General features: G+C 39.7%; 4 non-coding genes across 4 annotated transcripts; 1 reads left to right on the forward strand and 3 right to left on the reverse strand.

Annotated features, from left to right (window-relative positions):
• Positions 1 to 6,525: 6,525 nt before the first annotated feature.
• Positions 6,526 to 6,598, reverse strand: TRNAV-CAC. The gene has a single exon. It is a non-coding gene; the product is annotated as a tRNA-Val (tRNA).
• A 4,181-nt stretch (positions 6,599 to 10,779) lies between these two features.
• Positions 10,780 to 10,852, reverse strand: TRNAV-AAC. The gene has a single exon. It is a non-coding gene; the product is annotated as a tRNA-Val (tRNA).
• Positions 10,853 to 14,552: 3,700 nt separating this feature from the next.
• Positions 14,553 to 14,626, reverse strand: TRNAT-AGU. Its single transcript has one exon. It is a non-coding gene; the product is annotated as a tRNA-Thr (tRNA).
• A 5,407-nt stretch (positions 14,627 to 20,033) lies between these two features.
• Positions 20,034 to 20,116, forward strand: TRNAL-UAA. The gene has a single exon. It is a non-coding gene; the product is annotated as a tRNA-Leu (tRNA).
• The last annotated feature ends 5,780 nt before the right edge of the window (positions 20,117 to 25,896 follow it).

Consider the following 25,896-nt stretch of genomic DNA (forward strand, 5'->3'; position numbering starts at 1 on the left):
AGTGTTTACTTCCGAGGCAACTATTTTAACCCTCCCTTAGAGTTCCCACGGTCCCGCCCCGGCGGGTTCTCGTCTCCTTTGACGTTAGAGTCCAATTCGAGTGCGTTCTGTCCCGTCCCGCTTCCAAGACAGACGCCAAGCAATGGGGTTCGGCTAGGGTTAAGGTGGGTTTCCTAAGTGTGTGTAGAAGAAATGTCCGTGGATGCGGTGCTGAGAAACGTCTTCCTCCCTGAAATTTCTCAGGACTCAGAATCAGGCACATCTTGAAGGTAGGGGCCAGGAAACAAAGCTGTCCTGGATGACTTCTATCCCCAAGAGTAAATGTTTTGGAAAACGACAGGGTTAATAAAGACAGACTATTGAGAACTCAGACCCTTCAGGAGTGAAGGTATGGTAAAGAACTCTGACAAGTTGATGTATTAGCTTAGTGTGATGGTTAGGCTCGTGTATCAACTTGGCCAGGTAATGGTACCCAGTTCTCTGGTCAAGCAAGCCCTGGTCTGTTACTGCAAGAGCATTTCATGGACTTAAATCATCAGTAAGAAAGAAAATAAAAACTACCAAGCAAGAATTCTGTAACTGGCAAAACTGTCTTTTAAAACTGAGGGAGAGATTGAGACATTCCCAGATGAACAAAAGCTGAGGGAGTTTGTTACCACTAGACCAGCCCTACAAGAAATACTAAAGGGAGCTCTTCAGATTGAAAGGAAAGGACACTAGAATAAGATCAAAGCCACATGAAGAAATAAATATTTTTGGTAAAAGTAACAACTTGGGTAAATATAAATGCCATTACTATTGTGTTTTTTGTTTGTATCTCCACTTTTTATTTCTTACAGGATCTAAAATGAAAATCTATAAAAAGCAATGATAGATCTATAGCTTTGTACACACAGTGTATAAAGATGTAATTTGTGACAAGAACAACATAAAAGTGAAAAAATTGAGGAGAATAGAAAGATAGTTTGTGTTCTAGTTTGCTAATGCTGTTGGAATGCAAAACGCCAGAAATGGATTGGCTTTTATAAAAGGGGGTTTATTTGGTTACACAGTTACAGTCTTAAGGCCATAAAGTGTCCAAGTTAACACATCAGCAATTGGGTACCTTCACTGGAGGATGGCCAATGGCGTCTGGAAAACCTCTGTTAGCTGGGAAGGCACATGGTTGGCATGTGCTCCAAAGTTCTCCTTTCAAAATGGCTTTCTCCAGGACGTTCCTCTCTAGGTTGCAGTTCCTCAAAAATGTGACTCTTAGTTGCTCTTGGGGCATTTTTCCTCTCACAGCTTCTCTGGAGCAAAAGTCTGCTTTCAACGGCTGTCTTCAAACTGTCCCATCACCTGCAGCTCCTCTCTTAGTTCCTGTGCATGCTTCAAAGTGTCCCTCTTGGCTGTAGCTCCTCTTCAAAATGTCACTCACAGCTGTACTGAGTTCCCTCTGCCTGTCAGCTCATTTACATAGCTCCAGTGACTCAACTTAGACCACCCCAATGGGCGGAGCAACACCTCCATGGAAATTATCCAATCAGAGTCATGACCCACAGCTGGGTGGGGCGCATTCCAAAGAAACACTCAAAGAATTACAATCTAATCAACACTGATAATGTCTGCCCCACAAGATTGCATCAAAGAATAATGGCTTTTTCTGGGGGACATAATACATTCAAACCAGCACAGTTTGTGTACGCTACTGAAGTTTAAGTTGGTGTTTTAGTTTCCTAGCTGCTAAACAAATACAATACAATGGATTGCCTTTACAACAGGAATTTATTGGCTCATGGTTTTGAGGTTCGCAGAAGTCCAAAATTAAGGTGCCAGCAAGGTAGTGCTTTCTCCTGAAAGACTGCGGCATTTTGGAGCTGGCTGCTGAGATCCTCAGTCCTTGGCATTTCCATCACATGGCAATGCATATAGCAATATCTTCTCCTTTCTCTTTTGGGTTCCATTTATGTCCAGCTTCTGCCTACTCCCCATGACTTTTTCTCTGTGGTCTTTTCTATAAACCTGCCAGTAAATAGGATTAAGACATATCCTGACTCAATTGGCTACAAATTCAATGTAATCCCTATTAAAATCCCAGGAGCAAATTGAGGATCAACTTCCTCAGTTTCATATGGAACTGCAAGGGGCTCTGAACAGCCAAAACAATTTTGAAAAGTGTTATGGTTTGCTACAGCTGCCGTTACACAAAATACCAGAAATGGATTGGCTTTTAAAGGGGGGGTTTATTAGGTTACAAATTTACAGTTCTAAGGCCATAAAAATGTCCAAACTAAGATATCAACAAGAGGATACCTTCACTGAAGAAAGACCAATGGCGTTCAGAGCACCTCTGTCAGCTGGGAAGGCACGTGACTGGCATCTGCTTGTCCTTTGCTCCTGGGCTCTGGTTTCAAAATGACTTTCTTCAAAATGTCTCTGGGCTTCTGTCTCTCATTTAGCTTCTCTCTCTCAGCCTCTGTGCATCCTTGCTTGTTCTCCCAAGGCATTTCTCTCTAAGCATCTGGGGCAAACTCTGGGCTTCATCTCTTAGCTTAGCAACTCCAAATGTCCTTATGTCTGCATTTCCCAGTGTCTCCAAGCATCTCAGTCTGTGTCGGCTTTTAGCTTCTTTTGGGGGCATATTCTGGATTATATGTCCTAGCTTCTCTGCAAAATGTCTGTTTCAGCTTCTCTGAGTGCCTTCTCTCCATGAGCTCTCTTAAAGGACTCCAGTTATCTAATTAAGACCCACCTGGAATGGACAAGATCATATCTCCGTGAAACAACCTAATCAAAAGGTCCCACCCTAATCAAAAGACTAATAAGTCTCCCTCCACAAGATTGTATTAAAGAACATGGCTTTTGAGGGGTACAGAATAGATTCAAACCAGCAAGAAAGAAAGGAAGAACAAAGTTGGAGGATTCACACTTACCAATTTCAAATTGGACTACAAAGCTTCAGTTTTCAAAATGGTGTGGTACTGGAATAAAGATAGACATACAGACCAATTGAACAGAATTTAATGTCCAGAACCCAGATCATTCTCTAGGATAGACCAAATGTTTGGTCACAAAGCAAGTCTCAATAAATTTTTAAAAAATGGAAATCATACAAAATATCTACTCTGACCATGATGAAGCTAGAAATCAAGAACAGTGTGGGAGCTGGAAAATACTTCACTAAGAAAAAAAAAAGGAAAATAACAAGTGTTGAGGATGTGGAGAAATCAGAAACTTTGTACATTGTACATTGATTGCTGGTGGGAATGTAAAATGGTTCTGACACTGTGGAAAACAGTTGGTGTTCCTCAAAAAGCTAAATACAGAATTACCATATGGCCCTGCAATTTCACTCCTAGGTATATTCCTACTAGAACTGAAAACTAGTATTCAAACAAATACTTGTACACAAATGTTCATAGCAGCACTCTTCACAATAGCCAAAATGTGGAAACAACCCAAATCTCCATCAAAGGATGAATGGACAAACAAATTGTGCAATATCCATACAATAGAATATTACTCAGCCATGAAAAGGAATGAAGTACTTATATATGCTATAACATGAGGAACCTCTTAAGTATTATACCTTATCTCTATGTAGATAAACAAAACCACATTTAAATTATAATTTTCTTATTTACTAGCATTGCAGCTTGGGCAAATAAATCAACCTTTCCAAGCATTAGGGCCTCCTCTTGAAATTGGTGTAATAATGCATACCTAATAGAATTATGGTGAATGTCTGATACATTCATTTCATTAATATTTATTCAGTGCTTATTATAATCTAGGCTATGTGATAGGCAGTGAGGATTCATTGATGAGCAAGAACAAATATTATTCCTGCTCTAATGGAACTTACATTTCACTGAGGCAGACAGACATTATCATACAAAATAATGCAAAAACTACTAGGAGGAGAGATACATTTTATATGAATAATTCAGATTTCTTACATTTAAGAGTTTCAGGGAAGCCCGTTGGGAAGTATTTATTGATCTGGGTTTAAAAAACTGACAGGGTAGAGAAGAGTTTTCCAAGAAGTGAAAACGGCACATGCCAAAACCCTGTGGTGCTAGATAACCCTTTAAGTAAGAGGACTTAATACACTATGACCAGCGTAGCTGGAGCACATAGAGCAAGAGGCAGCATGGTTGAAATAAGCCTAGAAAGCAGTTATAGATAGGGCATGAAGAGCATTTCAGGCCATTGTAATAAGGGTTAAATAATTTTACATCTTTAGAGTCATTTATATCAGATTCTCAGTAAATATCAGTTTCTGCCTTCTCTACTCTTTATTATCTCAAAATAAGAACCTGATTTAATTTAAGGGACAATCAATTAAACGTACTCCTAAAAGTATGAGAGAATACACAAAATCAGAGCAATCATGTAAATCTTCTTGGCCCACAAGGAGCAAAAACCATTGTCCGCGTGGGATTTCATGTCCTGGACCCCCCCTCATGGTTTTCTTTTACTGAAACTATAAATGTTAACTTTAACTGAAATTAACAACACTACAAGTCACATGAAAAGTAAAATGATTTCCCTGAATTAGCTGGTTAAGGAGGCAGTAGCACCCATATTCCAACCTTATGTTAAAAAGCAGAAGAGCTTTTTGACTCCCTGGCTGCCTGAGGATCACCCGCCATCATGAATGACAGGGTAACTATCCGGACCAGGAAATTCACGACCAACTGAGTACTTCAGCGGAAATAAATGGTTATCCATGTTCTTCACCCTGGAAAGGCAACAGTACCTAAGACAGAAATTCAGGAAAAACTAGCCAAACTGTACAAGACTACACCAGATGCCACCTTTGTATTTGGATTCAGAACCCATTTTGGTGGTGGCAAGACAACTGGCTTTGGCATGATTTATGACTCCTTGGATTAGGTAGAGAAAAATGAACCCAAACACAGACTTGCAAGACATGGTCTGTATAAGAAAAAGACCTCAAAGAGCTAAAGAAACACAAGAACAGAATGAAGAAAATCAAGGGGAACTGCAAAGGCCAATGTTGGTGCTGGTAAAAAGAAGGTGTAAAGATTCTTCAATGACTTGATCCATGATTGTGCAGATTTTTCACTAGAGGAAAACTATAAAAACGTTGGGGGAAAAAAAGCAGAAGAAAACTGATTTCCGACATTTGTGTTCTTTAGCAATGTTTGAGATAAAGCCCACACTACCAAGTAATTAAAACTTGAAAACTTTTCTTTCTCTTTCCTCATTGTCAATAAATCTGTCACTGGCCCAACATATCAAGGGCCCACGGACACTTTAGCAACTCCAGGGGTGGTCCAGCTCTCTCCTCCTCCTGACTGTCTTGACTTTCTGAGCCCCCACCTAGGATTGAACAGAATCCTGAGTTCTGGGGGGACCTTCCATTGAACCCACTAAAGAACATTTTACTGCTACTCGCCTGACAACCCTTGCAGCAACTGAGAGCCTAATCCTGAGGAGTCTATGCCTGGAGAGACGGATCCAATTGCATCTCCTGGAACTGCACCCAGCATCCCAGAAAGGAGCGGCCGGGACTTGACCCCGCAGTGAAAGAGAGGTAGATCAAGTCCTGCTAAGAACTATATCCCTGGAGGTCTTTCTGGAGGGGTATGGGGGAGTGGTGGTGAAGGAAACTAAAAGAAAAAGGACGATCACGAGAGTTAGGTTAAGCGGTCACCTCTGAGGGGCAGAGATATTCGTGAAGATCTTGGGGGTAGAAAACTTGACTTATTCATCTCCCTGTTCTGCAACCCATCCCATCCCTCCCTTCCCACCCCACGTCCACGGTCACACACACCATTACAGAAGAGTTTTGAAAAATATTTTTGGCAGGAAAATAAATAAAGTTGCCAGCGATAATTAGGTCTTTTGTCTGTTAGTCGTCGCTGCTCTCTGAAAAAACAAACTTTTTATTGAGTTATCAGAACATCCTTCATATGCTCATTGGCCATTGGAAGTAACTGTTCAGGCCTTTTGCCCATATTCTTCAAAGTGGAAGGTAAATAGTTCAGCTACTAGAAAAAGAAAAAGAAAATAACTTTGTGACCTTGGAGAGACAAAGATTTCTTAGATAAGGCACAGAAAGAACTGATCACAAAAGTTAAATAAATTGGACTTCAAGAAAATTAAGAATGATAGCAAATAACACCATTAAGGTGTTTCCCAGCCATAGGAGAAGATATTTGTTAATATAATATCCCACAAAGAACACTAACCAGATGATATAATACAACTTAATAATAAACAAACAACCCAAATAAAGAATTGCCTCCCTGATTCAAAAGTGAGTTCTTTTCCGTCTTATGAACCATGAGGGTTTCACGGATTTCAACGGGTGGGCTTTCACAGATTGCAAAGCAGGAACTCGTCCTACTGACCCACTGTCCAAAGCTCATTAAAGAGCAGCGGAATTCGAATCAACGACAGCTGATTGCGCGGGACCAGGACGTAGCGCCCCGCAGCTCGGCTGGGATAACTTTGCTTCAATTGCGGAGGGAAGGCCAAAAATTTGAGCATTTACACAAATGGAGTAAAAAACTTTGTTTCCGCCCGGTTTCGAACCGGGGACCTTTCGCGTGTGAGGCGAACGTGATGACCACTACACTACGGAAACGGTGCTGAAAACTTACCTTTCTCAAAACAAAAAAATAAATGCTTTATGAATGGTATCCTTAAGAACCTAGGGTTAGGACCTCTTCCTCTTAATAATATAAGACCAACAACACACAGCAGCTTGAGTGGTCCGGATAATAGATATTAATTACCCGACCTGACCAGAAAGAGGGAACGTGCAGATGGCCACCACCCTCCCGTGATACATTAACCAGAACTTTCTAAGGTCTGCCGGTTCCCTGAACCAAGATTTTTACCCTACTTCAAAGTATTGGATACTACCTTCTTAGTAAGTAGTTAATCTATATGTCCCTGTAATTGGCTCTGTATACTCCTGCAGAAGGGCGGAGTGCTAATTGGAATCTCCCAACCGCCGCCATCAGAGCTATCTCCTATTCGTTAGTCTCAGTAAACTATGTCTTAGTCTGTCCCTGGTGCGTTCTTTGGTCTCAGAGCTGCGCTGACTCCTGTGGACTCCTTCCCCTAAAACACTGGGAACGGGTCGAAACAGAACCGCTAAATTTTCCTTTCCTTTTTTCATATTTGCGGCGCGTTTTTTATTTTTTTCTTTCTTCATAATTTCTACTTACCAAAAACAACAATCACAGAACCCCAGGACTCAAAACCGGAGAAATTTGATTTCAAGACCTTCCTCTGTACTGTCCTATACCCATTTCTCTATCCGTCCAGCGCGCCCCGACATTTTTCTATTGGTGACAAAGAATAACCGTTTGAAACCAAGAGCTCAAGAAATGGGCCTTGGAGATGACCCGTACTGTGTGCCACAGAATTGCTTGGTCCAGAAAGATTGTGGGCGCGAGAGGTCGGCTGTGATTACTTGCATTCCAGGCCAGGGTAAGGGTGGGAGTTAAATATACCCAGCTGTCTTCCAGGAGGTGGTGTGGGTGGAGGGCGCCAATGAGAGTACTTCAGCCAGCCGCATCCCCATCCTCCTCCAATTCCTCACCATTCCTCCGGCCTTAAGCATTCACCTGCTTGATCTCAACAATCTGTTTTATGCGTATTTCTGTGATTTTTGCTTTGATAGTGTACTGTTTGTTTTGTATCTGTATCTGATATTATATCTTTTTTTTTGTTAGTTTTTATTTGACACTGAGAAATCTAACGGACTTGCTACATCTACATCTGCTTCATTAGCTGTGACTGCTGCATAATATACGGAAGTTTGCAGCCATTGCAGAGCATTTATTCACTCTGGTGATGAACATCCATCCAGGTTGCCTCCAACTCTCTGGTACTTGAAATTGCTACAATGACTAGCCTAGGTAAAGCCAACTGTGGAGCTAAGCTGGAAATTCTCTGAGGAACATTCCTTGGAGATGGGATTGCTTGGTACCATAAAAACGACACAGGAGTAAAGGCTCATTTAATGCCAGTACTGGAAAATCTAAAATCTAGATTTTAAAGAAGATTTTATCATTCATAGATATGCAGTTTTTTAACTGAAACAAAAGAAGGACAGTGTTCTGAGGAAAAGTCCGAGGTGAAAATGACCCCTGAGGTAAAATGGCTAAACTTGAGTGGAAGAAGGAGGGAAGGTATTGAGAGAGAAAGGAACATTTAAAGTTCAATGCGTTTTTTTTTGCTACTAATAACAAAATTATTTTCAGCAATGTCACAATCTTTTGTGGGACTGTCCTTTTTAGACTTTTCAAGTAACATGGAGAAACCTGTTTCATAGAATCTTGGAACAGATACAACAGATACTTCTCCATATATGGAATATCAGTGAATTTCCAAGTAATTCTCTGTCAAGAAAAAGCCCAGGACCCAAGGTGTGTATGGCCCCATCAATTAAGCCTCTTTTAAAATAGTCCTCATGTCTTTCTGGTTAGCATGTTTTTTAAGTTTAACCACACCCCTCCCCTCCAGTCATTTGGGAGTCGCAGGTTCAAGTCTTCGACAAAGAGGCAGAAACGTAATTCTTGCCTTGGACTTACAGAAATCTGGATGGTTCCAGGAAAGAGGCTTCTCTGAATAGTGTGATCTTTCATCAAGTTAGTTTCATTGGTATTAATTCGTCAATGGGTTTTGTGCAAGTGACTTTGCTTGTAAAGGAAATTCAACATTGCAATATCATAAGAAATCCCAACCGTTTTTTATTCTACAGTTCTCCCGCATTGCCTGGTTTTACTTCATAGTTGTAGCAGGGAATCAAATTAGAGGTGCCAGGATCCTGTTAAATTGTACTTCCTCAAAGAAATAACTGTGTTAAGCTCCTACGGAGGAAATTGCCAGAATCTACCTACATTTCAAATTCATATATCCCTTGAGGAAATTTTCATAAGTGTGCAAAGTTGCACACTTAATTGCATACATAAAAAATTATTTATACTCAAAGTATTCCGTGTAGCATTATTTGTAGAGAAACATTGGGGGGGCATAATAATGTAATTAGTTAAATAAATTATGGCACATCTACAAAATAGAATACTATACATATTTAAAGGAGAACAAGATCTTTATGAACTTAATTGTGAAGATCTCTAAATGTATTGCAAAATGTAAAAAGGCAAGGCACAGAACAATGTGTCTAGAATGCTACCATAGGGGGTGGGGGGAGAAAATATATTTGTATTAGGCTGTAAATGCACTTTAAAACAAACTCCGGAAGATAATCAGGAAACATGACAATGGTAACTTGTTGGAGGCTGGAGACGGGGCAGATAGGAAACAACTATAAGAAGATGTCTTTTGCATTTCTTTCTATGCTGTGGATCTTTGAACACGGTGGATATGGTCCCTACTTTAAAAATTAACTAAAGAATTTAAGAAAATACTATAAACACATAGTAAACGAGGAAAGTAGTCTCTGGAATTGTGACTGTAACCAACCTACCAATTCAAAAAACAGTAAATAATTTAGGGAAACAATCGTAAACACACAGCAAACGGGGCGGGGTAGGAAAAGAACAGGTCTTACGGGGAGCCCTTTCTAATAGCATCTGGAATGGTGGTAGGAGCCACGATTCTGGGACTAGGACGGAGGCTTAGGAATGGCGTGCAAGCCCGGGCCCAGGAAGGTCTGGTTAATCAAGACGCGCGGATTGAGACGTGGGAGTAGACGTGAGAATCATTGGATCGAACGAAAGCCAGACCCGCGAGGAATTTCCGCCAGAAACAGGCCCTCCCAGTAGTGACCAGAAACTGTGAATCCAGGACCCGTTCGTAGCTGAGCGAGTCCTGATTCTATGTCCTGATTCCGGCCCTCTGGGGAGCAGCCTGGATTGGTTCCTGGACGTTCTGGGCGCGCGGGAGAATTCCTCTCGCCTCAGCAAGTCCTCCATGGGTTTTCTGGGCCAAGCCCTCAGAATTGACACAATAGGAACTTCCTCCTTCAAGTCTACGTGCTCGGTTTTTAAACTGGTTTTAAATTTTAAATTTTCTGTGAGGAAGCGTGCCTCTCTTTTTATTTAGGTACGGAAGAACTTTTTTTCCTATTTCCAAACATCGTCCAAGAATGAGCTCGAACAGTCTCTTTGTCAAACCCTTTCCACTCGCGGGAGGTTTTTGTTGTCCCTGCTGTTCGGTTTTGTTGTTAAAACAAGCAACTTAAAGATGAGAGTGGCAAGTTTATTGAGGAAATTAGGTTGTGTGCGCTGGGTGAACTAGGGAAAGGCAGAAATAGGAAGAATGAAAGTATTGCCTGCTTTGTTAGGTGAACCTTTATGTGACAATGCTGGTATAGGGCGATCTCAAACTGTAAAAGGGAAAAGAAGTTGCTTAGTGATTAGTTTAGTCTTGCTAATAAAAACGCCGAGGTTGCGGGTTCAGTCCCCATACCGGCCAGAGCCTAAACTTTGCTGGGGACAGTTTCCAAAAGTGCCCAGTTCACAGAAAGTTGCCACTTACCTTATTCGAGGAACATCCTCAATGCGCTTCAGCTTTAAAAAGTAGAGAATAGATTATGGTTCCTGGCTGGGTTCAATGCGGAGCCTTGTTCTTCTTAGAAATCCCAGCCGCCCACCTGCGCCGCGCAGGAGGTGGCCTGCGCTTTGAGCGCTTCCTCGTGTTGTCACCGCCAGGGGCCTCAAAACCCGAGGACGCCGAGGGTTAAGAGACTGACGCGGGCCTGAGCGCGGCTGGTGACAGCAGAAGAAGCCTGTTTGACCGAATACAGAAATAATGTCCGAAGCAAAACACAGGTAAGCGGAGACGCTTTATTTCCGCTCGGTTTCGAACCGAGGACCTTTAGCGTGTTAGGCGAACGTGATAACCACTACACTACGGAAACGCCCACCGGGCACCCTTTTTGTCACCTAGGCACTCCAGGTTCCGAAACTGCGCTTTCTATTCAGAAACTTGATTGTATTTCTCTAAGTTCTCTTAGATTTTTTATTTATTAAAATTAATCATATTACACTCCGATGATTGATGTTTGCTTAGCAGAAATTAGTGCATTTGTTCATAAATACATTTACCAGAATGTCCAACATCCAATTCACACCAATCACAAAAAATGGAAACCCCACTGCCCCGCACCGTCGCATGAACAAGTTGGCATGAAATAATATATTGCAAAGAGAATGAACATTCTGTTTTAATGTGAATGTAATAAGGGAAATTTACATAATCTTTAATGTAGAGATCATCTAAAATGTAGACATCACCTAGAATATTTTTAATTAAGATAATTTACACTGAAAAGTGTATGCATGCAGTGTAATGAACAAATCTTAAGTATACAGATCTGTATTAGTTTCCTAGGGTGCCATAATAAATTACAGCAAACTGGGTGGCTTAAAAATGCAGAGATTTTATTTTCTCAGTTCTAGAAATCTGAAATTAAGGTGTTGGCAGAGCCATCCTCCCTGTGAAGACTCTAGGGAAGAATGCTTCCTGGCTTTATCTAGCTTCTGGTGTCTGCCCTAACATTCCTGGATCTCTGCCTCCATCTTCACATGGACTTCTCCTCTACCTGTGTCCTCTCCTTGTCTGTCTGTTATAAGGACATTTGTCATTCGATTTAGGGCCCACCTGTTAACCCAAGACGATTTCATCTCAGCATAGTTAATAATTACATCTGCAAAGACCCTTTTCCCAAATAAGGTAACATTTACATATTCCGGTGGATAAGAAGTAGACACATTGGTGGGGGGTAGAGTGGAGTGGGAGAGACATCATTCAACCCACTACAAATTAGATGTGTATTTAATGTGTGTGTGTCTGTGTGTGTAACCAAACCAAGATCAAGTTACAGAATATTTACATCATGTCAGAAGATTTGCCTGTGCCCTTTCCCACACTAGAGACCTGACAAAATAAAGAGTATATTCTCTCAGGTAGAAAGTAATACTGAGGTCATCTTTATGATTTTTATGTACAATAGTTAACATGCAATTGAAAATTATGATATGCTAAAAAAGCAAGCAATCACGTCAAGAAGTAAACATCAAGTCTGATCAGTGTAAGATGTTTGAGATTTTTCTGATTGTGGGCCTGGTTTTACTATAAGCCTCAGAGAGAATTTAAATACTTAATTTAAAGTGCAATTGTTGACACTGACTCATAGTATGCCTGAATAGAAGACCGACTAATTTTAGGAACCAAGTCTTGATGAATACAGGACACCAAGGATGGATCTACTGAAGTTTTGCTTGCTAGAGAAAAGTTTCTGTGATGTGGTGGTTATCACATTTGCACATAAGAAAAGATAAAAGATAGCCTGTTCAAAATTAGGTGGAGATGGTATGTCAAGCCCCAACCAACAGTATTCCTGAAAACCCTAAAGAAAACCCAGGGCTCTATCCAAGACCCTATAACAGGTTTACTTGTTTATTTTCCAGAAACTTAAAACATCCAGACTGTTCCTATGCAAGATAAGCCCTGTAAGTTAAGAGGAACCAGTCTTTCCAAGAACACCAACCAGTTGCATTACCCTATCCCATAATGTCGACACCCCTTTTCAACATGAAGAAGTTAGAATGGTCATTGCCCAAATATCCCTGAAGACAGAAAATGATCACATGAGAGGGAGGAGTTGTTACAGAGAAGTTAGGATTTAACAAATGATTATGACTACTGAATCATTTTATAGATGTTTCTTTTTAGTTTCTAGTTTATTAGAGCAACCAGAAGGAAATACCTGAAATTGTGGAACTGTAACCCATACTATACTTTGAAATTTGCTTATAACTACCTTCTAAACTGTATTTTGAAATTTATCACTTTTTTGTATATATGTTGTGGGAAACCAAGTCTTCCATGTTGCCTGAGGCATATCTAGGGTGGTGGCTTGGAACGCTAAGCCGCAGGCCTGCATGGAATGCCATGCGGGCCCGCCCTGTAAAGATATGTGTCTTGTGACTATGATGACAACGTTTACCATTGTCCTAAACCTAGATTGTTCCTTCTGATATGCAACAGGATGTAAACATAAGTATCTGGTGGGCTCTCCCAAGCCTGAGGACATTTAGCATATACTCCCTGATCTTCTGAAATAAATAACTGGAGCAAAGGTGCATTATGGTCCACTTAGCACGAGATGCAGTGGGCCCCCTGCTCCCTTAATTCTTAACTTTGTGTCTGTGTCTCATTCCTGCACCGCCCTGTCAGCAACAATATGTTATATTTCACAATAAAAGTGTTTAAAAAAAAATAGGTGGAGACCACTGTGGTCAACTTCCTATTTCTCCTTTCCAAGGTTTATATGGATACCATTTGACTTTTTCTACCCAGGTGGAATAATACCTGATCTCTCCCCACATGGAATATAGAAGAGATATTTGAGCCAAGACCCTAAGAAAACAAGAAGCAAAACATAAAGGAGGAGCTAGAGCATCCCAGGCCAAGTGACATTTAATGGGACCTGAAAGGAAGAGGAGCCATTTGAGAAAAGAATAACTTGGGTTGAGAAAGAAATGGTATTTCAGTTGCGAGAAGACTCTAACAAAGCCATAACTTTAAGAATAGTTTTAATAGTGTAATATTTCCTTATTTAATGATTTTAAGTTCTCACATCTTCTTTGTTAAAGGTAAATGACACAAGTGGTCATCACTTTAGATTCCATTCCTAATAAAGGTGTCCTTTAAAATCTTCTGACACGTAATTGCACGCCTAAATAGGGCTGCCTTCATGGGCTTGTAACCAATGCATCCACACAGGGCTCCATACTTGATTTAATACTCTGCTATCATTGTCTTAAAACTCATAATATTTTAACAAGGGGACCCACATACTTGTTTTTCGCTGGGCCCCACAAATTGTGTAGTCAATTCTTCTCCCAAATGTTCACGAAAGAAGCTATCATCCAGCTGAACCATTCATTACAGGGAGAAGCAAGAAGCTAGTTGCAATCCCATCCTTAGCTTGACAAGGAATGCCATGCATGTTACTAAGGTAAGTGTAGGCATTCGGAGAATGTGATAAATAGAGCATGAAAACTTTAGTTTAGAGTTTGATACAGTTTTCTCTAGTCTTTTATTTTAATCTGTCTAAAAAAATGATCCAAGACTTCAGGTATCATTTGCCTCCAGTCTCATGTTAGGTATTTTTGTAAGTTTAATTGTTAATTATTCTTCTCACCCTTTTTCAAGATGTGTTACTCTACTTTTCAAAATATTCAGTGATATCTTAGAGTCCAGAATCATGCAAAATTTATACAATATGCATATCTTACCTATTTTTATCGTCTTTTTGAATTGAATTCAGAGCAAAAATATTAAGGGAAACTGCACGTTTCTTAAGAGGGGTGGAAAGTTGCTACACAGGTTTAAAAGCAGAAGACTTTGAATCCAAATAATTGGTCCCCAGCACAGATTTTGATAATCCATTGTTGAATAGTCTTCTAGTGCCCTTCACCTCACATATCAATGACCCAGGTTTCATCACCTCACGTATCAATGACCCAGGTTTTATCAAGTTATCAATTCAAGTTGTTTTCAAATTCTAACAGGCAAATATCTAAGAAGAAATTGTAAAACCCTTAGGTCTTAGGCCCCGCTGGGATTCGAACCCAGGGTCTCCTGTTTACTAGACAGGCGCTTTAACCAACTAAGCCACGGAGCCCCATGTTTGGGCTGTAGACGTCACGCTTTATTTTACCATATTTTACCCCTCAGTCTGTCAATGTTTTCACCCCAACAATTTTCTCGGGACTGAACAAGAAGGTATACTTGAGCCTCAATCAGAGCCAAAGAAGAATGCTCTTGCATTAGAATGAGGACAGCGTCTGGGTTGAAAGACTGTCTTCCCTTGGGAAACTGCTTTAATGTCGAAGGTGTCAAAGAGCTGACGACAGACAATAAACTGTGGCAGCCAAGCAGGAGCCGCGCTTGCTTTAGAGAACCATTACATTATCATAAACTCATTTCATTCGTTCTTTCAGTGGGGGAGTGATATCAGGAGCAATGCCCTGACTTTTATTCACATTTTTCTCTGACTTTTGCCCCCCGTAACTCCGTCTTTCCCACAGGCAAAATATACTCACCTCCAATTCCTTTATAACACCAACTCTAAGTCCAGGGTCGCATCATCTAAATCAGATAAAGATGTGGATAAGATTCCTTGGGTGTAATTCCTTGGAATCTCAAGTAAAGTTCTTAATTTGAAACTTATATATTTAAGAGACAAGTTACCTCTTTCCCACACATCCATTATACAAATGGTGGGACAGGCAGAAGATAATGACACACCCGCATTCAAAAAGAGCAAAAGCAGGAGACACACTGGTCCATACTCTAGAATCCAGCCGTATACCTGACGCTAGTGCCTTGATTAAGATTGAGTAGTTCTGTTTGGGAATGATTCTCATAGCTTTCCACTCCACACTCTGGGTGGACAGTGAATGACACCCGGAGCCATTCTTTCTTTGTAATAAGAAATGCATGGTGCTTGTAGCTGAGTAGTTTTCTTCCTATAATAGTCTGGTAATCCAAAGTTCCCTTTTCATTTTGCAATGTCTCCATGCCTTATGGTTAAAGCTGGTAGTGTTTTACTATTAGAATTCTCTTAAAACAAAAACAAAAACTTGTGATTTTTATTAATATTGTTAGAGTTTATTCTTTTAGACCAGGGGCTGGCAAACTATGGCTCACAGGCCAAGTCTGACCAGCTATCTCTTTTGTAAATAAAGTTTTATTGGACATAGCCACTCTCATTTACTTTGTATTGTCTCCAACTGCTTTCCTGCCACAGCAGCAGATTTGAGTAGTTGCAACAGAGACTGGGTGGCCTGCAAAAATTAAACTATTTACTATCTGGTTCTTTACTGACAAAGTTTGCCAATCCCTGCATTAAACAAAAGCTACATCCACATCTCTATCTTAGGCTTCCTGTAAAGCTGCTGTAGAATAACACTCTTAAGATTTGTAAAAACAAGCACACAAAAACTACTGTTTAATTAACAGGATTTGTGGGGCATGCCCTTAAGATCCTTAAGAGCTTTGTTTTTCTGCCTGAGGTACAAAAGATCTTAACAAAGGATTTTACAGTCACACTCTCAGCTTCAACTTTAGACCATTATTTTTCTAACAGTGCTCTGGATTTGATTTGATTGTTTTTATTTTTATTTTTTCTTTGTTATAAAAGTTGTGGGTTTACAGAAAAATCATGCATAAAATACAGGATTCCCCAATACCACCCCACCACCAACACCTTGTACTGGTGTGGAACATTTTTTACAATTGATGATCGCACATTTTTATAATTGTACTATTAGTAAAGTCCTTGGTTTAACTTATAATTCACTGTTTGTGTAGTCTAGTTTCATGGATTTGTTTTAAAAAAATTTTATACTGTTACCAAAATACAATCTAACATTTCCCCTTTTAATCATATTCAAGTATATATTGCAGTGCTGTGAATTGTGTTCACAATGTTGTGCTACCATCATCCCTATCCATTACCAAAACATTGCCATTATTCCAAGTAGGAACTCTGTACATTTTAAGCCTTAACTTCCCATTGAATTTGATTTTTGCCTAAAAGTAGTTTCTTAATTCTAGCATCATTTGCCGTCTGGAGGGGCTGGAAATAATAAATACTTTTTCTTTCAAACCCAGCAAGTATTGGCTTATGTGCCAGTTTGTATGTATTGTGTCCCCTAGAAATAGCCATGTTCTTTAGTGCAGTCTTGTGGGGGCAGACTATTGGTGTTGATTAGGTTGGAACGTTTGGATTGGGTTGTTTCTATGGAGATGCGCCCAACCCAACTGTGGGTGATAACTCTGGTTGAATGGTTTCCATGGAGGTGTGGCCCCACCCATTCAGCATGGGCCTTGATTGGTTTACTAGAGTACTACATAAGCTCAGACAGAGGGAGTGAGCTTGCTAAAGCCAAGAGTGTTGCTTTGAAGAATGCACAGGAGCTGAGAGAGTAGCTGTAGCTGAGACAGACATTTTGAAGACGGCCTTTGGAAACTGATGCAGACATTTTGGAGAACGCCGTTTGGAAACACAACCTGGGAGCAAGCAGACGCCAGCCACATGCCTTCCCAGCTAACAGAGTTCCAGATGCCAGTGGTACCCTTTGTTGATGGACATCTTATGGCCTTAAGACTGTAACTGTGTAACCAAATAACCCCCCTTTTTAAAAGCCAGTCCATTTCTGGTGTTTTGCATTCCGGCAGCATTAGCAAACCAGAACAGCTTATTTATATTTAAGAGTACTTCCTGTAACTTTTCTCTCCTTGCATGTTTTACTGTAAATAACAGGAAGATGCTGGGCAGCACCTTAAAAATTCTGTACAGAAATCTCTTTGGCTAAACTATCTAGTTCATAGATTTACTTTCTAAATTCCATGTTACTGCAGGCAACAGTGTTCTTAAACTTTATACCACTTTATTATAGAATCCTTTTTCTTCCAGGTTCAAATAACATTCCCCTTCCTTTTCCTTTTCTTTCTTTCTTTCGCTCTCTCTTTTTTTTTTAAGCCCTCACTGAGGCTCCTTGAGGGCTTATAAAAAACAAACAATTATTTGAGGTTACAGTCAGATGTTTCCTACAACTGAAATGATCAGAAGGCTTGGAAGGAGTGGAAAGACCCACTTCCAGTGTGGCTCAGTCACATGGTTCGTCAGCTGGTGCTGGATGTTAGCTAGAGGCCTCAGTTTCTCTCCATGTGAGCATTTCCATGTGGCTCCTTGAATGTCCTCATAGCAAAGTATCTAGCTTCCCTCACAAGTGATCCAAGAGATCAAAGCTAAAGCTACAATGCCTTTTATGACCAAGCCTTCAGAAGACACACCCCATCAGTTCCACTGTATTTTATTGTATTGTAGTCTATTGCTCACACAGGGCTAGCCCTGAATCCGCGGGAGAGGACTACACAAAGGTGTGAATAACAGGAGGTGAGGAACACTGGAGGCCATCTTGGATGTTGGCTACAACAACATCCTAGTTTATAAGTCATATTGCCTGAATTTAGTTATTTGAATGCAAAAAATATTCAGAATATAGTAACCCACTGACAAAATTATGAACTTGTTCTTTAGTTTAATATAATACAGTTTAATAGTTACCTGTACTTGCAGTAGAGTTTAAAAGTTAAATGGGGTTTGGAGTAATAAAAATGCTCTAAAACTGACTGTGGTGATGAATGCACAGCTATGTGATGACACTGTGAGTCATTGATTGTATACTTTGGATAGATTGAATGGTGTATGAATATATCTCAATAAAATTGCCTTGAAAAAAAGTTAATATGACTCTAGAGCCAGTCTTCCTGGACTCAGGTGCTGACTCTACCACTTACTAGTAGTGTGATCTTGACCAAGTTACTTAAAATAAATTTGTTGATATGATTAAATGAGGCAACATATTGAATAGTCGGTACAATGCAAGTTCTAATTTACAATTATTATCTTCTAACTCTGAAAACCATAAAAACGGAAATGATTAAGTATCATCTCAGTGCTGAGGATCAATGAAAAAGAGTAGATCCATTTTATCGAATAATCACATTCACTTTCAAGCTCAACATATTTCCTTTACTTCCTTTTGTAAGACTCAATGGACTATCTGACCTCAAATCTCAAATATCTTCCTATGCTCTTGCATGGCTCTGCCTTATCCTGGTATTTCAGTGCTTCCTTAGAATAGCCTGCAATTTCCAGCTCAGCCTCATTCTCAAGGTCAGATAATTTTTTCTTCTTATAAATGTGTTATCTGTTAGTTATTTCATTGTGAAATCTCTTTATTTTGCCTCGGAATATATTTACTATATTGCATTAATTATGGAGATCTTATGAAACAGCTCTTTCTGAAGTTCCCCAAAGAAATGTAGCCTGGAAAAATCCTTTCCTATTAAATAACATCCTTTCATGAGGCTTCCAGAAAGGAAATATATCAAAGTCATCATTTGCTACAAACACCAGATGTTCAGTAGTGTTATATTAATTAATTATATTCCGATTTCTGCTTCAGGGTTTCTTTTCACCAATGTCTCCTCCAGAGACCTCAACCTCCCCAAGTGGAAGCTTCTTTCATGGGTTGTTAAATTCTCCATGACATCTTTCAGCACTTTTATCTGAGCGCAGTCAACAGATCATTGCCAGTAAAACCAAGATTCTTGGGACCCACCTTAAATCTCTTTAGTCAGGATCATTGCAAGAGGGGTTGTGGAATCTGCATTTGTAATAAGTCTCCCCAGGGATACTTTTGGCCGCATGGATTGGATTCTCCATTGTAACAATTGCGAGCTGATTTTTCTGGGAGCACTTTGAGTTCCGAGGCAGTGTCTTATTGTCTGTGTAGCTCACTGTGTTGCTTTAGTGGATATATTGGGCTGTCAGTTAAAGCACTGATCATTAAAATCAAAGTCACGAATCCGAACTGCCTCCGTGTCTACCAGGGATTTCCAAATGTACCCCTGAGGAAGTTCGTTTTAATATAATATCCTTTGGGTCCTAACCCTGATGCCTCCAAAGCCTCAGTGTGTCTGGAGTGGAGCCTTGAGTTCAGCAGGAAGAGAAGAGAGATCTGAAGAAAAAACTCGGACAGAGTCTTTAGTAAAGTAGATGTAGTAGGTTGTTAAATGCGGTCGGATTCATGGCCCCTCCTCCTCCCCAATGGGTTTTCTTTTCCGAATCAGGTAAAAGTAATGCTTTCTCTTGAGCGTGAGTGGTGATCAAGCGAGGAGGCTCAGGAAAAGTGGACACTTTCAGAAAGCACAGAGCGCATTCTGCGTTTTCTCTGTTAATGCCTTCCTCACATGTTAATACAACTCCACAAGGAATCAGCGTTTCCTTAACACTCAGCACAATGTGTGGTAGAAATTAATGCTTAGAAAATAATTGTTGAAAATAAACTTTTTCACTAGTTTCCCTTCAAGCAATATGAAAAGTTTTCTTGCCTTTCTAGGCTCTTCGGAGTCTAATGTAAGGTTTCACAATTATGGAATGATGATCTCTCAGCTAGCGGAAGCAGATGCATTGATTCTAATAAATATTAGTTGCCTAAACTAGGTGTTGCGAAACCGGGATGGCCGAGTGGTTAAGGCGTTGGACTTAAGATCCAATGGGCTAGTGCCCGCGTGGGTTCGAACCCCACTCTCGGTAACTTCGCTTTTTCATTTGCAAAATCTTTCCTAAAGCTCATACTACCCACTGTGAGTACGTGTTGACGAGTAATGATCTTCTACCCCTTTTTGTCTTCAAATCTAAACTGTCCTCAATTGTCTTCATACCCAAAGAAAATGCCTCGGAAAGCAGTTTTATGTGTTTGAATGAATTTCTACAACGATCCTATCAGATTGCCAACATATGGAAAAATCACCAAAGTCCATGGTCTACATAATGAGATTTTAATACTCCAGGCCTTTCAGTTCCTAGCGTAATTGAAACTGTGAGACCATTTGCCCCAAAAGCAACAGAGAAGATCTGGCTCCGTTTGAGGTTCTCACTGTTTCTAAATGGCTGAACTCAGAAAAGCTCAGATCTTTGCTAGGGTATCTTTCCATGCTCACTCTGGAATGCAGTATATAGGAGGGCAAATGAATAAAATCCTCACCAGCAGAGTGTGAGGTTTTTAAGTCGTTTCTTTTGAAATGTGAAAATAGTCCCTTAGTGGAGTTTAACCCTACCCTGATTTTAGGGCTGTTGAGCCTCTTTTTATATTTGTTTTACTCATCTGCATTTCTCCTCATTGATTGAAATGCCAACATAGCAAATAATATTTACTTTAAAAATTCAGAGGACCGGAAGCCAGGAGCTTTTAAGAGGAGAAACAGCAAGGACTTTAGAACTCAGTAATCATGTGTTCTAATTCTGGTTTTCTCAGACTTTCTGAGCCTTGATTTTTTCATTTGATAAATGGAAATAATGGTGCCTACCTCATGGAAGGCAGCTGTAAGGATTAAAAGAAATGTTTATAAGTATCTAATAAAGTGCTGGCAAATAGGCTCTTTGACTCTATATAGATTAGGCCCCTTTTTTAGAAGAAACTTACCTCCTTTTTAGCTGTCATCAACAGAAAACTAGAAATTGGTTAAATATTGTCCTGATAAATAGTGCTTCTGTGTTTTGAGAGCAACCTCCAAGATGCACTGATTGAAATGCAGCAAATCAGTGGGTTATTTTCATGAGCTGCTTCCCATGTCAAGTCTCAGAGCCACCAGCTTCGTGCTTGCTCCTGGCCTTCCTGGGGCAGGTGGTTGGGGAAGGAAGGAAGCACCTCCAGGAAACATTGGTTTCCCTGGAGACACAAGATTCATTGCTATGGAAGGTGGGTTTTCTTATCTTTGTTTTTTGTTTTTTGTTTTTGTTTTTGTTTTCCAGTTCATAGGGTAGGGGGAGAGAGGATGAGTGGAGGACTTGCCTTTTCTGAACTGAAACTCCAGATAACAAAGACTTTACCTGAAATTAAATTTCCCAAAAGACAAACATAGCAGTGGTCCGTTAGTTTAGTTGTTTGGAGCATGGACCCCAATGTTGTGATTCAATCCCCATACAAATCACCTCAGAGTCAATGCAGATTCAATTGCCAATCATTGACAATTTCTACTCAACTCCAACTTATTTTGCTATTGCTTCTTGCAGTAAAGCAGAACTCTAGGGTGGCCCCCAAGATGTCATGCTGTACAGGCCCGGCAAAATCCTCTGGACTGTGAATATGATTAGGTTGTTATATGGCACAGTTGACTTTAAGAAAGGGATTATCGGGGTGAGCCTGATCTAATCAGGGGAGTCCTTAAAAGGGACTGGGCTATTTGTGAAGTCAGAGATTGGATGAATGAGAGGAATTGAGGTATTTGGAATGAGAGTCTCTGCTGCTGTCTTTGAAGGAGGGGCGTCAGCAGAATGCAGGTGGCCTCTAAGATCTCAGCTACAAACAATCAGCAGGGAAACAGGGACTCAAACCATCAGAGAATGGAAAAGGACCCAAACTTTTGATGAAAATGCAACCCTGCAGGTGATCTTAGCCTTGTTAGATCATGCGCCAAGAAAACCCAGCCACCCTGTGCACAGACTTCCCACCTACAGAACTGAGTGGACTAACAGATATTGTTTTAAGCTGCTAAATTGTGATACTCTGTTATGCAATAACAGAAAACTAATACACTAGTATTTTTTGTTTGTTTAAAGTAAGTAACATAGAAGTGCAAAGATGAAAATGTAGCAGAAAATCGAATGGTATAAGGTGAGGTGTAGAGTACCTCTGGGCACACTCCCTCTGACCCTCTAAGTGACTCACACACTTTCTCCTAATGGATATTTGGAAACTGATATTACTTTACATTTTAGATTAATGTAAGCATATTTTCCCCAAGTGCATAAGTACAATTTATATGTAGATATATACTTGGAGATATTAATTTCATATCTAACACATAATGTAGCAGTAGTTGCCAGTTATTCATTCCTTAAACTAGTATTTTTTTTGCAGCATGCTTCTTGACACTTGGAATGCAGCACTGAAGGGGTAAATCAGGGTTTGCCCTCTAGATTTTCTAAGCAAAGGAAGACACCCTGCAGGTAGCTTTTCTTTTCAATGGGAAATGGATTCAAGGAGGAAAAAACTGAGTCTATTTGAATTGTTTTCATCTTTGTACAGAAGTTGTAAAACCACCCACACTTTTACATCCACACTCTGGGCCATTCTGTCTTCAAAAGTTCAGTGTAAGAGAAAACAAGATTAAAAATAAGGAAGAACAATTTTCACCAACCTTAGCAAAGAATTAAACAGATACAGGATTTTTTTTATTGTTTAATTTAAATGTTTTTTGCATGAGTCATATATACACATGGTTCCAAAATGAGAACGTATTAAAAGGCATAATAAAAAAATCTATGGCTCCTCCTTTCTCCCATTTCCCCAGTTCTCACCAATATGCACCCTTCCTGATTTTCTTTAGGACACTTGCAGATAGGAACATCTTATTTTGCCTAGATTTTGCCAAAAAAAGGTAAAATATTTATCCATTATTCTGCAGCCTGCTTTTCTCACTTAATGTATCCTGAAGATCTCTATTTCATAAGTTCTTAACTTATAGTACTTTCAAATTTGCAAACTGCACAAGCTCAGGGGTTCCTTTCAAATGAGTTTACCCAGCCAAGCATAAGTTGAATCTGAAAACTTCTTTTCCACTGCACCTCTGAAGGAGGGAATGAGAACAAATTGTAGGCTTCTCGGGACTGAAGGGAGAGGGATAAAATGACACCCTTATATATTTTTTCTATTTTCTGCTATAAGGAGACACAAAATATTTTTTGCCTTAAGCAATGTGATATTCAGAGATACCTCAAGTAGGGGGTCTGAAGCAGCTGGTGATCAAGAGAAATTATATATTCATCAACAAATACTGACCCTTTTTCTTCAGAATGTAATAATCAGCTATTATCTTTCAGTAAAGGCATTCAGGAAGTAGCATTAAAAAAAAAAGTACAAAAGTTTTTACCAAATAATGATCCTTTTTAAAAAAATGTGCCCACAAGTGCATATGTATATAAATGTCTAGAAGTATATACAATAAAATGTATTTAGCACTGATTAATCTTTGGAATGTGAGATTATATATATACACATATATATACATATTTCTTAGATGTCTTTTTTATGTTTTCTGATAACAATCCTCTACAGCACTTGTATAATAAAAATGAAACAGAAATAGAGTGTGAAAGAAGAAAAACAATCAATCAGTAATCCCTGGGGGAACTTTACACTACAGATATATCCATCACAATTGAGGAAATAAAGTGAAGAAAATTATGAAATACTTAAAGTAAAACTTTAGAAAGAATCTCCTGCCCTGGCAGTGCAGTGCTCATGGCTGACACTCAGAGTTCTTTCTCAGGGATAGGTGTTACCTGTTGACAGAGGTAAAAATAATTGAAAATTAAAACAATTACATTCAGATTTATTTATCAGGATTCTATGAATTTGGTTATCTAGATAGGAGGACTCCTTACAAGGTGGTTACTCCTTGGTTAAATGATGAACTTGTTCTTAAAAGGCAATGGAATGCAGTAAAGAGCTAGAACTATGGAGCAGACTGCCTAGATTCCAATGAGTCAACCTCTTACCTGAGACCTTTAAAAGGAAAAAAGTGCATGGACCCTGGAGCCCAACAATCATGTCTTCCAATTCTGGAAGACAGTCTCACTGAGCCACAATGCCTTCATTATTAAAATGGAGGTAATAACCCCTACCTCATAGAGGAGATGTGAAGAGATATACATTCATGGACACACACGCACACATATATGTAGAACAGTGCCTAGCAAATAGTAAGTGCTCAATACATATTAGTTCCTTGGCCCCTTAAAAGAAATCCATTCTCTTCCTTCTTAAGGTGTCCTTAATGAAAATGTTCCTATCCAATTTCTGCAGCTTTTAAAATATATTCCAGACATTCATTTCTGAGTTGTCTAAAAATTTTATTTCATCTCATCAACACTTTTATCAAACAAATACCTGTGTTAGATATTCTCAGTGGACCAGGCACTGTTTCACACTAGGATCTTGGACATAAACCAACCAGGAAACTAACATTTGGTCTCTAGAATCCCCATGCTCTACTTTTCGACAGCAACAGTGTTTATATGTAGTAGGGCTAATGGTAAGTGCCCTTCTGGTGATATCAGACGACCTGAGACCAGAGTGAAGAAGACCTTTCCACCACACACCGGACCCTGTGCTCACCAGCAACACTTGCTACAATAACACTGTGGAAAAACTTACCAGTCATAACATTTTCAGAGGGAAGAGGATTCTTATTGCAACTTGAACTTCACAGACGAAGAAGGGGCTTTGCTATAGACAACAAAATTCCTTTGCAGAGTAGGAATATGGAAGTAATACAGAAGAAGCATCTGCATAATCTAGGAGCCAAAGCATAAGACTGCCTAGCTGCTTCCTCCACACACACACACACACACACACACACACACACACACACACACACACAAACACAATTTCACCCCTCTTCATTTTTCTGCACCACGAGATATACATTTGGTCCTGGGCCCTAGAAAGATAAATGACAAAATGAGGGGAAGAAGTCAATTCTTTCCAGAATGAGTGACACTTCTCTTGAAGTAAGCTGTGAGTGGTGAGGTATCCTGAATTATGGGTGGAGAATCCTTTTCATTGAGTTCACTCCTTCTGCTTGGTTTTAGGCTTGATTTTGTCTCTTCTAATGAAACAGAATTCATATAGATTGGTTGAGATAGTAACATTCCAACAGCTTTGACACACTGGAACCTGTGAAGATAGAAGACTCCTAAGGAAATAATAAGTACACTGATGATTCTGGTGATGACAATCTCTAACTTTCCAAGAGTTTAATAGGGCTCAGGGATCCACAATATGGATTACCCATAAACATTTTTATTATCGGCATATAGCATAGTTGGAGTCAGCTTCATGGTTGTGCAAACTATGTAGTCTTGCACAGGATCTGCACTCAGAGAGCCCACACTTGGTTTAAAGCTCTGCTGTCACCGTCTTGACATTTGTTCAAAATTTTGAACCTCGAGAGACTCTGCACTTTCATTTTGCACTGGGGCTCACAAATTTTGCAGCACATTGTTTTTCTTGGTTAGATTGTTTGTTTAGTTTAGTTTTTTCTTAAATTGTGGAATATAACCAATTTACATGGAAGTGATAACTTTCCAAGTGCAATTTAACCAGTAGTTAGAGAGCAAATTTCAAAGAATGTTATGGGTTACAGTTCAACCATTTCAGTTCTTTCCTTCTAGCTATTCCAGTACCTCAGCAACTAAGAAAAAGAAAATTATATAGAGATTCAGTATTCATAACCCTTTGTTAAATTCTATCTTGCCTGTTGCTACCCTTTCCTCTACTTTAATATTGCACATTGTTTTTTATTTTTCTG

The sequence above is a fragment of the Choloepus didactylus genome, chromosome 7, assembly GCF_015220235.1.
Source record: "Choloepus didactylus isolate mChoDid1 chromosome 7, mChoDid1.pri, whole genome shotgun sequence".
Lineage (NCBI taxonomy): Eukaryota > Metazoa > Chordata > Mammalia > Pilosa > Megalonychidae > Choloepus > Choloepus didactylus.